The sequence below is a fragment of the Oryctolagus cuniculus genome, chromosome 8, assembly GCF_051225735.1.
Source record: "Oryctolagus cuniculus isolate XC-2025 breed Fujian yellow rabbit chromosome 8, ASM5122573v1, whole genome shotgun sequence".
Taxonomy (NCBI): Eukaryota; Metazoa; Chordata; class Mammalia; order Lagomorpha; family Leporidae; genus Oryctolagus; species Oryctolagus cuniculus.
The window spans coordinates 56,174,694-56,186,572 of NC_142874.1; the positions used below are offsets into that span (position 1 = coordinate 56,174,694).

At 40.2% G+C, this 11,879-nt stretch overlaps 1 pseudogene across 1 annotated transcript; it reads right to left on the reverse strand.

Moving 5' to 3' along the window:
* Positions 1 to 9,572: 9,572 nt before the first annotated feature.
* Positions 9,573 to 11,157, reverse strand: LOC100344587 (protein arginine methyltransferase NDUFAF7, mitochondrial pseudogene; annotated as a pseudogene). Its single transcript, XR_016211932.1, has one exon. The product of XR_016211932.1 is annotated as a protein arginine methyltransferase NDUFAF7, mitochondrial pseudogene (transcript).
* Positions 11,158 to 11,879: the final 722 nt, after the last annotated feature.

Below are 11,879 nucleotides of genomic sequence, written 5' to 3' on the forward strand. Positions count from 1 at the left end.
TCTGACTCACAAGTGGGAGATCCAGATTTACATCCTGGCTTTGGTCTTGCTCTGTTCTTGCTGTCCCAAGTATTTGAGGAGTAACCCAGTGGATGGAAACTCTTTTACTCCTTCTCTTTTTCTCTGCCCTTCAAAAAATGGAAAAAATTCAAAAAGCTTTGATTTATTTATTAAAGGCAGAGTTACAGAAAGAAAGAGAGAGAGAGAGGGAGAGAGAGATATATCTTCCATTCACTGGTTTACTCTTCAAATGGCCTCAATGGCTAGGGCTAGCCTGGGCTGGAGCCAGGGGCTTCTTCTAAGTCTCCCAGGTGAGTTCAGAGGCTCAAGTACTTGTGCCATCCTTCTCTGATTTCCCAGGCATGTTAGCAATTAGCTGGTTCGAAAGTGGAGCAGCCAGGACGTGAACTGGTAGCCATATGGGATGCCTGTCCCATATGCGTACTGTCACAGGTGGCGGCTTAACGAGTTATGCCACAATGCTGGCCCAAATAAACATTTCTGAAAAAAGAAAGAAAATATGACATTCCACACTCCATTAGCCAATATTTTAACAATTCTTTAAAAACTGAAAGACATTCATGATGATGGTAAATGAGAGGCATTTTATTTTTGGGTTTGCAGATTATAATTTAAGGAGTGTTGTTCCTTGATTTCTTGCCTTCCTAATGGAAGAATATTACCTTGAATTGCAAACACCTATGCCAGGAGTAAGAGTCCCAAGCCAATCACAGAATCTGCAGTTGAACTGAAAATGTAGGGCAACTGATGATTGCAATATATTAACTAGTTTGTGACATTTCAGTGGGGCTGTGTAGGTAAACTTTGTTACTTTTACTAAAGAACTTAGGATTTCTCCAGACCACTAAATCTGTGCTTTGTACTTTCGCTAGTCTCTTCATTAGAAAACTGAACATTCTGGAATAAAGTATTAAAATTCTTTTAAGTTCAATATCAAAAGAGAACTACTTGTTATTAGTAGCCAGTAATTATGTTCTACTCTTTTCCCTTAAACACTAGTTAACGTTCATAGGAAAACAACACAGTGGACAGTTTTATTGCATTTAATTCTCTAAAAACAGGCAGTTAATTTTCTTCAAAGGACAGAAAACATTTTTGTTTTCCCAAAGTTGACTAGTTAAGCACAGGAATAATCAAAGTAACCAATTCTGGAGCAAAAGCCAGTGCTTTATGAATCAATCTATTTACTAAATACACAAATTTATTTTATTTATTTATTTTTTTAACTTTTATTTAATGAATATAAATTTCCAAAATACAGAATATGGATTACAATGGCTTCCCCCCCCCATAACGTCCCTCCCACCCGCAACCCTCCCCTTTCCCACTCCCTCTCCCCTTCCATTCACATCATGATTCATTTTTGATTCTCTTTATATACAGAAGATCAGTTTAGCATGCATTAAGTAAAGATTTCAACAGTTCGCTCCCACACAGAAACATAAAGTGAAAAATACTGTTTGAGTACTAGTTATAGCATTAAATCTCAATGTACAGCACACTAAGGACAAAGATCCTACATGAGGAGTAAGTGCACAGTGACTCGTGTTGTTGACTTAACAAATTGACACTCTTGTTTATGGCCTCAGTAATCACCCTAGGTTCTTGTCATGAGCTGCCAAGGCTATGGAAGCCCCCTGATTTCACCAACTCTGATCATATTTAGACAAGGCCATGGTCAAAGTGGAAGTTCTTTCCTCCCTTCAGAGAAAGGTACCTCCTTCTTTGATGACCCATTCTTTCCACTGGGATCTCACTCGTGGAGATCTTTCATTTAGTTTTTTTTTTTTTCCCCAGAGTGTCTTGACTTTCCATGCCTGAAATACTCTTATGTGCATTTCAGCCAGATCTGCATGCCTTAAGGGCTGATTCTGAGGCCAGAGTGCTGTTTAGGACATCTGCCATTCTATGGGTCTGCTGTGTATCTCACTTTCCATGTTGGATCGTTCTCTCCCTTTTTTTATCCTATCAGCTAGTATTTGCAGACACTATTCTTGTGTATGTGATCCCTTTGGTTCTTAGTCCTATCATTATGATCAATTGTGAACAGAAATTGATCACTGGGACTAGTGAGATGGCACTGGTACATGCCACCTTGATGGGATTAAATTTATTTTTGTTTTAATAAATAGGCTTAAAGATACATTGCTCTTCACAAAGACAACTACAGATACTTTTAACCTACAATCCAGGAATATACAGCCATGCAACTCAGACCAATTAAGCAGATAAAAAATAAACTGGGTTCTTATCATAACTAACTTGTAAACACTGCAACCCTTCTCTCCAAGATGACCCTAACTGGGCAACAAAACAGTAGCCATGGGGAGCCAGACATCTAGCTTTGTGACTAAAGGGGAAACATCATAGGAAACATAGCAATTGAATGGTTAGTTGGTGAAATCAGGAAATTCAGTGTTAAGTGTCTTTCATTGTGTTGCTTCTTTCTTACTCTGGCTTTTTCTCTCTTTATTTATTTTTCATCTTCTTGAACACCTCATTTTGCCTTTCTTTTCTTTTTTTTTTCCTTATTGGAACTATGTTTTCTTGAGCTTTTTTTAGACTCTGAATTTCTTTTGAATCCACAATGACTCAACCACAAATTAGGGAACATTGCTTCTGAGACCCATTCCCTGAGTTCAGTTTCTACTGGGGAAATACACCTGAGTCTCAGTCCTTTCCACACTTATCTCCTGGAAAAACCAATCTCACATCCAGGAACTCACGGTGAGTGGAAGGAGAAGAATCGTCTATACTTTTACAAAAAATACAGGATATGATGTAAAATGTCATAATGTCAGGTGGAGCTACCTAGACATCTTTTTTCATTTTTTTTAGGAAAAAGGAATTATGGCAACTTTTCATTTTTTCTCTCATTCCTCTATGTCCAAGGCTGAAGGCATATTAAACTATAGGGTCCATCACTTCTTCTGAACTGAAAAATCACTTATGCCATTTTTCTTCTACATAGCAACACAGAAAACAGTCTCAAGTGCTATGTAAGAGTCCACAAAAAAGATGAAGGAATTTGTAACACAGTGACCTCCCATCTAGGGAGGTGAATAGCATTCTAACACTGGACACAAAAGTTTTGCTTTCTCACAATATCATTTCAAGTAAATCTAACATTCATTCACAGGGTTAGTCACTATGCAATCTGGCCCTTCCTTAGGAAAATGAAAACACATTTTAAAAAATGAGAAGTCCAAAGACTTCTGAGAAAGAAGTCAACACTTTCTTCTCCAGGAGAAAAATCTCTCTTTTATTTCAAAAATGTGGATTTACATATGTAAAAATTTGTATTTGAAAAGAAACCATAGTGAAATGAACCTTGATATTCTGTCTTTATGCTTCTTTAATAGCAAAATTGGACCTTTGATCTTATCTAAGAAATCTGTGTCACAGGATGAGCTAGGATTTGAATATATAAATATGTCACTTTTTAGCATCTCTTTTCATTTCAAATTAGAATGTAGATTTGGAATGTACTGCTTCAGTCCCAATTTGCTTATCATACTAGTGGCTGAAACTAGAAGACAATTTTGAAAGCCCTGCAGTCATCCATACTTGTCTTGAACAAAAGGTAAAGAATTCATAATTACAAACATCTAAGCACCTGTTTCAAATTAAACATTAGCCTTCAGCATGTAAAATAATTTCTTTCTAATTAGGCAAACTGCAGTAGAACAGTCATGTCCGTTGCTTCTTTCTTCCTGGAGAAGTCAACAGGAAAGCTGCTTGCCACGGGGTTCTCTGTTGAGTCTGAGAAGCAGAACAAAAGAAAAGCGGTCTTTTCCATCCCAAATCATAGAGGTAATGTACAGAGAAGAAATATCCACATTTCAAGAACAAGGAAAGTGACTAGATCAAGGCAGCAGGACTGCCCACTCTATGAGGCAACATAGAAATACTTGCCAAATCCTGAGCTCCAAATCCTGTTTTTCAGATGGATAAAGAGCACCTAAATGTCAACGAAAATGTTCTTCCTGTGATAGGGAACCTTGCATGGTCCAGTTGCCACACTTGGCCTCCCCAGGGTCCCTGGCATGCCTCATCCGCCAAATTTTCTCCCCATCATGTCATCTTTCATTAGGTTTGAATAGACCATGGGAAAATTACTACTTTGGAGCTCACTACGGTGCTGATCTGTTTTTCCCATCAGTAGGTCTCAAAGCCTTCGTGGAGCCTTTCCTTGGAATGGATTTAGTTAGGCCATTATACTTCTTCTGGCTGATGAACACATTCCCCGACAACTGGGAATCTGCAATAGTCTGTTCAGCCCCATCAGGAACCACTTGCTTTTCAGCAGCAGCATCCTGGGTCTGCTGGCTCTCACACATTTATTTTCTGAACTGCATCATCTGGATAACAAGATGTCGGGTCTCCATGAGTAGAACAATGAGAAGGATGGCATTAAGCTGTTGGATATAGAAGGCAGTGCTTGTATTTATAAAGACTACAGCAAGGAATGTTGCCTTTGGGTCCTGTATATGTATCTCTAGGTTTAATTAAATCTGTCATAATATGATCTCATATTAAAAATATTATGGGTTCCTTGCACAGTAGGTTAACTATAGGTAATGATAATGTACCACATATTTCTCTGAAAAAAGCAAGGATTTTGAGTGTTGTCATGACAAAGAAATGTTAAATGTGTGATGGGCTATGTTTATCCTAATCATTACACAGTGTATACATGTATTAACAGATCATCTGATACCTCAAATATAAACAATTTCTGAGCCAGTTAAAAAATTTAAAAATTGTATATATGTAAAAAATTAAGAATACAAAAGAAAACCCTCATGTATTCTTAGGAATTATGTTAGCACAGAGTGACCATCTGCTGAAGTCCATTAGAAGGTAAACTATCTTTTGGGTCAGTAGCTTCTGCTCTTTTTTTTTTTTACAATGTCTTATACTTTAATCTATTCTCTAATCTCTTTGAATGCTTCTATCTCCATATGACTTGCAGAGTATACACTGGCCATAGTGTTTTGCCAAATATCTAATCTTTCCAATGGCTCCTGGCTTATATGAATTTTCTTCAAGGAAGACACCCATATCCAATATGAAATCATTTTATTAATAGTATTCATCACATGCAGACCCATAATGTTCTTGGTTTACTTTTAACAATAGCATCTCCTTGTTAGAAGTTGTTTCTTTTAATTCTATCAAACATCATTTGAGACAATAAATTGTACTCTTCTTTGTCTCTTCATGACCATGGTCAATTAGTTTCTGCTCACTTTTCCATCTAAATCAGTGCTGGCTTGAATACCACTTCAATGTACTTGGCAAATTTCTAAAAAGTTAATTAAACAGATTTAATAATGACTAAAATCTCTCAATATTTTATTCTTCCTACTCTTTATTAACAATATATGGTCTGATCTTAAAGTGGTCATATCTTATTTCTCATTGAAAGAAGGAGTTAATACAGAATGTTGTAATTAAATTCCACTAGTTTAAAGCAATAATACATTGCATGGTGAGCACTTAGTTTTAGCCTTTAAATGTTTCCCATGTTTCCTAGTTTATTCTCATGGTGTGAGGTGCACAAACAACACAGACCACATCTTTAAAATTTTTTTGTAAAGATTTATTTATTTAGTTGAAAGGCAGAGTTACAGAGAGAAGGAAAGACAGAGAAGGGGAGATCTACCATCTGGTGGTTCACTCCTTAAATTGCTGCAAAGGCAGCAGCTGGGTCAGGCTGAAGCTAGGAGTCTGGAACTCCATCTGGGTTTTTCATGTGGTTTGCAGGGGCCCAGGCACTTGGGCCATTTTCCCACTGCTTTCCCTGGCACATTATCAGGGAGCTGGATTGGAAGCAGATCAGTAAGGACTTGAACTGGCCCTCAATTGGGAGACAGTGTCTCAGGCAGCAGCTTAATCCACTGTGCCACAATGCTGACTTCAAAAGACTATGTCTTTTATGGGCATATTATGAAATAAAATGAAATGACCATACAGTATGGCAATATCACTGTCCTGAATGTTCATAAAATTGCTGCCTCTAACTACATTCTTTTAATGGTATGAGGTTACATCATACCTATGTTTCTTTTATTTCCCCACTATGAAGTATACTAAAGAGAAGCTCCCTCAGGTAAAGTTCTGTTTAATTCTTTTGTTCCACTAGAAATCTTGGTATCTTGTTCTCTCCTCAGTTCTCTCTCTTTGCAGGAGTTTTGTTTCTCAACTGATCTCAAGTAAGGATGAAGAGATGGTTGCCTCCTTGGGGTTTTGTAAGTCTTTTAATGACTTCCACATTGTTCAAAGGCCTCTCTTCCCTACCTGCGATCTCTAGAAATCATTCCATTTTTTCCCCTGTCTGAACTTTGAACTGGTGGTTAGTATTTGAAAAGTGAAAGTTCCTCATCTACACCTTTAGAAGTGAATATCAATACAAGTTTCATGGTCACTTTTTTCCAAGGAAATGTGTCATTATATAACATAAGGAAGCTCATTAGTTGACAAAAGAAGCATGGACAAATTTAACCAGGGAAATAAAGGAAGCCTGGCAACCTGAGATAAAAGCCTGTTTTACAAGTTGTAAAAAGAAGACCATATTCTAGGTGTAGGAAAACCCTCCTAGAATTGTGCAGGGGTCATAAAATATACAATGAGTTCTCTGCTTTAAGAATGATACAATAGAATAATGCTGGGAAAAAAGCCAAATGATTTGTATTTGCTCTTTGTTCTCACATTTCCCTCTGCTGCAGCCAAAGGGCTATTGCCCTAGTCTCAGAAATGTTGAAGCATCCGAAATCCTGTTTTCTGTGAAGAACTAAAACATGACTATGTACTACATAAAGTGAACTTTCAACTGCTGAGCGTCTGATCTCCTGATCATCTTATAAGGGAAGGACAATCCATAGAGCTAATGAGAGTGTTTGATTTCATGTAGCAATATTCACAAAAAGTTGAATACAATGCTAAACCCCATGCATTGCATTGTAACTGAGCCCTTCTTGAAATGAATTCAGGCTCTTAATTTATTGAAACTAATTTTGAAATCGTGGTACCATACATGCTGTCTACTGTAGAAATAATTTATAAACATTAATTGCCGGAAAGAGAGGAACCATTTGCTTCAAACAGCCCATCAGCAAGCTGTCCTTCCTGTTTTATCAGTAAGCAAAGCTGAGAGCCAATAACAGATGGAACTGTCCCTTGGTGGTGGCACAGAGCACTCATGAAATATAGCACAATCTTCCTCCAGTGTGTTATGTTTTTAACAGTGGAAGATCAGAAGCAGGGGTGTTGTGGGCTAGGATGAATGACTGTCTCTGATTAAACACGCTTTTCTTTTAGCAAAAGTTCTCCACTAGATTGGGTTTTGGCAGATGATCTTGGTAGCTTGATATAGTGCCATTATAAACATGCATCCAGAAGATTCTGTGGAAAAGAGAGAAACCCCTGACTACCAAGTGAATCTAATGCCTAATCTGGACTGTTAATGGATGAGTCAATTCTAGCTCTTTTAAATAGACATCCAAGATACTACAAAGCCACAGGTATGGCTGCCACAGATAGCTAGCTATATTTTTGGTACTCATTTGCCATCTGTCAAAATCATTTCATTCTCTTGCAATATTTTAGTCTGCTCAGTATAGCTATAAGAAGGTTAATATTTGCGCATTTTATGTGTGTGGGTATGTAGCTAAAATCTTCTGCATCTGTTGTTTTTACAATCCTATTCAAGGTTATTACTAGGACTGTGGAATCTGAATTTAGTATACACTTTTTTTCCTCAAAAGAAAATTATCAGCATAACCTAAATGACTATTATTTTTTTTATTTATTTTAAAAGTGGGCATTTTATTTTTTTTTCCAAAGAAACCTTTTATCTAAGGAATACAAACTTCATGCAATCCATAAATACAACTTTGGGGGCCGGCACGGTGGCTCACTAGGCTAATCCTCTGCCTTGCGGCGCCGGCACACCGGGTTCTAGTCCCAGTCGGGGCGTTGGATTCTGTCCTGGTTGCCCCTCTTGCAGGCCAGCTCTCTGCTGTGGCCAGGGAGTGCAGTGGAGGATGGCCCAAGTGCTTGGGCCCTGTACCCCATGGGAGACCAGGAGAAGTACCTGGCTCCTGCCATCGGATCAGCGTGGTGCGCAGGCCGCAGTGCACTGGCCGCTGCGGCCATTGGAGGGTGAACCAATGGCAAAGGAAGACCTTTCTCTCTGTCTCTCTCTCACTGTCCACTCTGCCTGTCAAAAAAATAAAAAAAAATACAACTTTGGGAACATAGTGATTCTTCCCACTTTACCCGCCCTCCCACCCACACTCAAACCCTTCTTCTCCTCCCCTCTACTATCTCCAGTCTTATTTTAAGACCTATTTTGAATTAACCTTATACACAGAAGATTTACACCATACTAAGTAAGGAGTTTAACAAATTCTATGAAAAAAAATGTTCCTCAACAGTTGAGACAAGGGCTGTTCAAAGTCATTGCATCTCAAAGTTAATTTCACTTCTCTTTTTTTAATTATTTTTTGATAAACTTTATTAACTTTAAAGAATAATCCAAGCATGATACATCTTTTGCAAGCACTTAGACATAAGTATAGCTTATGAGTCATAAGAATATCCTTCACTTAATACACGAAAATTGGAAATCTTTGAGGAAGTTCTACTACTAATTCTCATAACACAATGCTTTGTGGACACAGGTCCTGCATGGGAAGCGAGTGTGCGGTGATTCTTGTTGTTAATTTAACAATTAACAATCTTATGTATGATGTCAGTGATGACCTGAGGCTCATGACATGAACTGCCTAGGCCATGGAAGCCTTTTGAATCCACAAATTCCTTCAGCACTTAAATAAGGCCATAAGCAAATTGGAAGCTCTCTCCTCCCTTCAGAGAGAAGCACATACTTCTTTGGCGAACACTTCTTTCCACTGGGGTCTCACTCACAGATGTCCTTCATATAGGACACTTTTTGTTACAATGTCTTGGTTTTCCATGCCTGAAATGATCTCATGGGCTATTCAGCCAGACCAGAATACCTTAAGGGCTGATGATGAGGCTCAGTGACTATTATTATTATTATTATTATTATTTTTTGGACAGGCAGAGTTGGATAATCAGAGAGAGAGAGAGAGAGAGAGAGAGAGAGAAAGGTCTTCCTTCTGTTGGTTCACCCCCCAAATGGCCGCTATGGACGGCGCACTGCGCTGATCCAAAGCCAGGAGCCAGGTGCTTCCTCCTGGTTTCCCACGCGGGTGCAGGGCCCAAGCACTTGGGTCATCCTCCACTGCCTTCCTGGGCCACAGCAGAGAGCCGGACTGGAAAAGGAGGAACCAGGACAGAATCCGACTCCCCAACCAGGACTAGAACCTGGGGTGCTGGCGCCGCAGGCAGAGGATTAGCCTGGTGAGCCGCGGCACCGGCCTCAGTGACTATTATTAAGGAACTTTTTAGGCAATCAGAGAGGAAACCATCATCAACTCCCCCCCTAGATCATTACTTAAGCCTATCTCACAATCACATTTTATAGTAGCCTTTCTTAGTGCTTTCCCCTCATCTGATGGTTTTTTTTTTTTTTCACAATTATTGCATTTAATCGAGAACACATATTTGTACGAAGACTTGGTCACAACCCTAAAACTTCTCTAACTTCGTATTACACACAACATGGGATACTTTTATTGGCAGTGAAGAGGTAAAACACCACTGTGTCACCTGCAGTGTAGGAAATGTGCTCCCTTTATTCTGAGTTCTTGGGTAGACTGAGGGGTAACAAGGCCAATCTGAAGCATCACCTCCAAGCAAGGTCAGCAAAGCCAGCCACAGGCGCCACAGAGGGTCTTGACGGCCGTGCTTCTGTCTGGTGACTTCCACCACGGAGTCTCTGATGAGGCAGCAGCGCAAAAAAGTGAAATCTTTCTCCCATCTTCTTAGGGTTCATGAGCATATCATATCCCTGAAGTAACCGTTGCCTAACTGAAGGCTCATGTGATTTATCTGCAAGAATCTTCAGCCGAACATCAATGCCCATATTTTTTAAAAATGTTTGTTGTGTTATTGGGCCCAGCGAGGCTACTTGTCCTTGTGCCATTCTGCGCAGGTAACTGAAGTCCACGTCAGCTGTTAGGTCTGCCATTCCTGGGGCGACCAACACATCATGCAGCTTGTGGCCACAGAATCCTCTGAAGGTATCTGTCTTTGTTCCATCATGGCCGTAATCAGCAATCAGCGCAGCACCTCCAGTCAGTGCAATACGTTGAGAAAGTTCCTGAATGACGACACCGGCGTCGGGACACACTTCAACGTGATCCCTTTTTTCATCGTGGTGTATGAAGGCTTCTGCTGGAGTGGCACAAGGCGCCAAGACAAACCTCAGTTTATCAGAAACTTGCCGATCAATATCGATGAGCACTTCTCGCCATCCTTGTGGTGTTTTCTGAAACTTATGCACAGGAAGAACATCGAAGAATTCATGTGCAAGATAAAAGCTGTATCCTTTTGGGACATCTTGCAGATTTCGGTACCAGCAAACTGGAATCCCAGTCTTAGAAACACCTTTCATATACAGTGGGGAGTCAGCATTCCGCTCTAACGGGACCTTCTCTTCAGTCAGCGTCACTGCTTGAATCTCACTTAGTTTTTGGCTCACCTCCACCAGATGTATGGAAATGTCACAGTTTTTCAGCACAGATCCAAGCTGACTAAACACCCTCAAAATATCCCCTGCGAGGGTTCCCCTACCAGGGCCCAGTTCCACCAGCTGGAAAGCTGCACTTTTTCCAGTGGCCATCCACTCACTAATGAACCATATCCCTAGCAGCTCCCCAAAGATCTGACTTATTTCAGGTGAAGTAACGAAATCTCCTTTTTCTCCCAGCATGTCACGGTACACATAATATCCCTTGGCTGGATTGGTCAACACCTCCTTCATGTACTCGGCCACAGTGATGGGGCCAGTGGACTTTATTTTATACACCAGATGCCGCAGCATCGGCGTCGTCGGGTTCTTTTCTGCCTGCTCATTCCCAGTGCCGAAGCATTTCCCTCTCCAAAGACAGGGAAAGACCCCGCGCGCCGCAGAGCACAGCCAAGCCCGGCCGGACAGCAGCAGGACACTCATGCCGAGCTCGGCTACCCGGGGACGCACCGCCTCATCTGAGGTTTTTAAGTCTGCTTCACTCCTTCAACTTTGAACACTGCTCCCATGTTCTATTAGAGTAAAAAACAAACAAACAAAAGCACCAAGGCTGCTAGATCTCCTTTAATAAACAACTGTAACCTGCCCCTTCCAACTTTTAACAAACCTATCTACATTAATTCTTTCCTTCATTTTTCTTCATTTTTAAAAGATTCATTTATTTATTTGAAAGGCAGATTTACAGAGAGGCAGAGGGAGAGAGAGAGAGCGAGAGAGAGAGAGAGAGACAGAGACAGAGAGGTCTTCATCTACTGGTTCACTTCACAAATGGCTGCAACAGTCTGTTGTGCAGAGCCAAAACTAGTATCCAGGAGCTTCTTATAGCTCTCCCAAGTGTGTGCAGGGGTCCAAGGACTTGGGCTATCTTCCACTGCTTTTCCAGAGACACATCAGCCAGGAGCTGGATCAGAAGTGGAACAGTCTGGACTTGAACCGGCACCTATATGAGTTAGCGGGAATGCAGGCAGTAGCTTTACCTGCTATGTCAGTGTCGACCCCCACCTTCATTTCTCTTTTGGGGAAAAATTTTTACCCTGTTTTCTCATAAAGTTAATGGAAACTTTGATATGTGTTGTAAATATTGCCTATTTCCATTCATCTTTCAATTATCTACTTAAGTACTGAAATTCCATTTTCTGTAAAATGCATACATTGATTGATTTGCATTCATCCC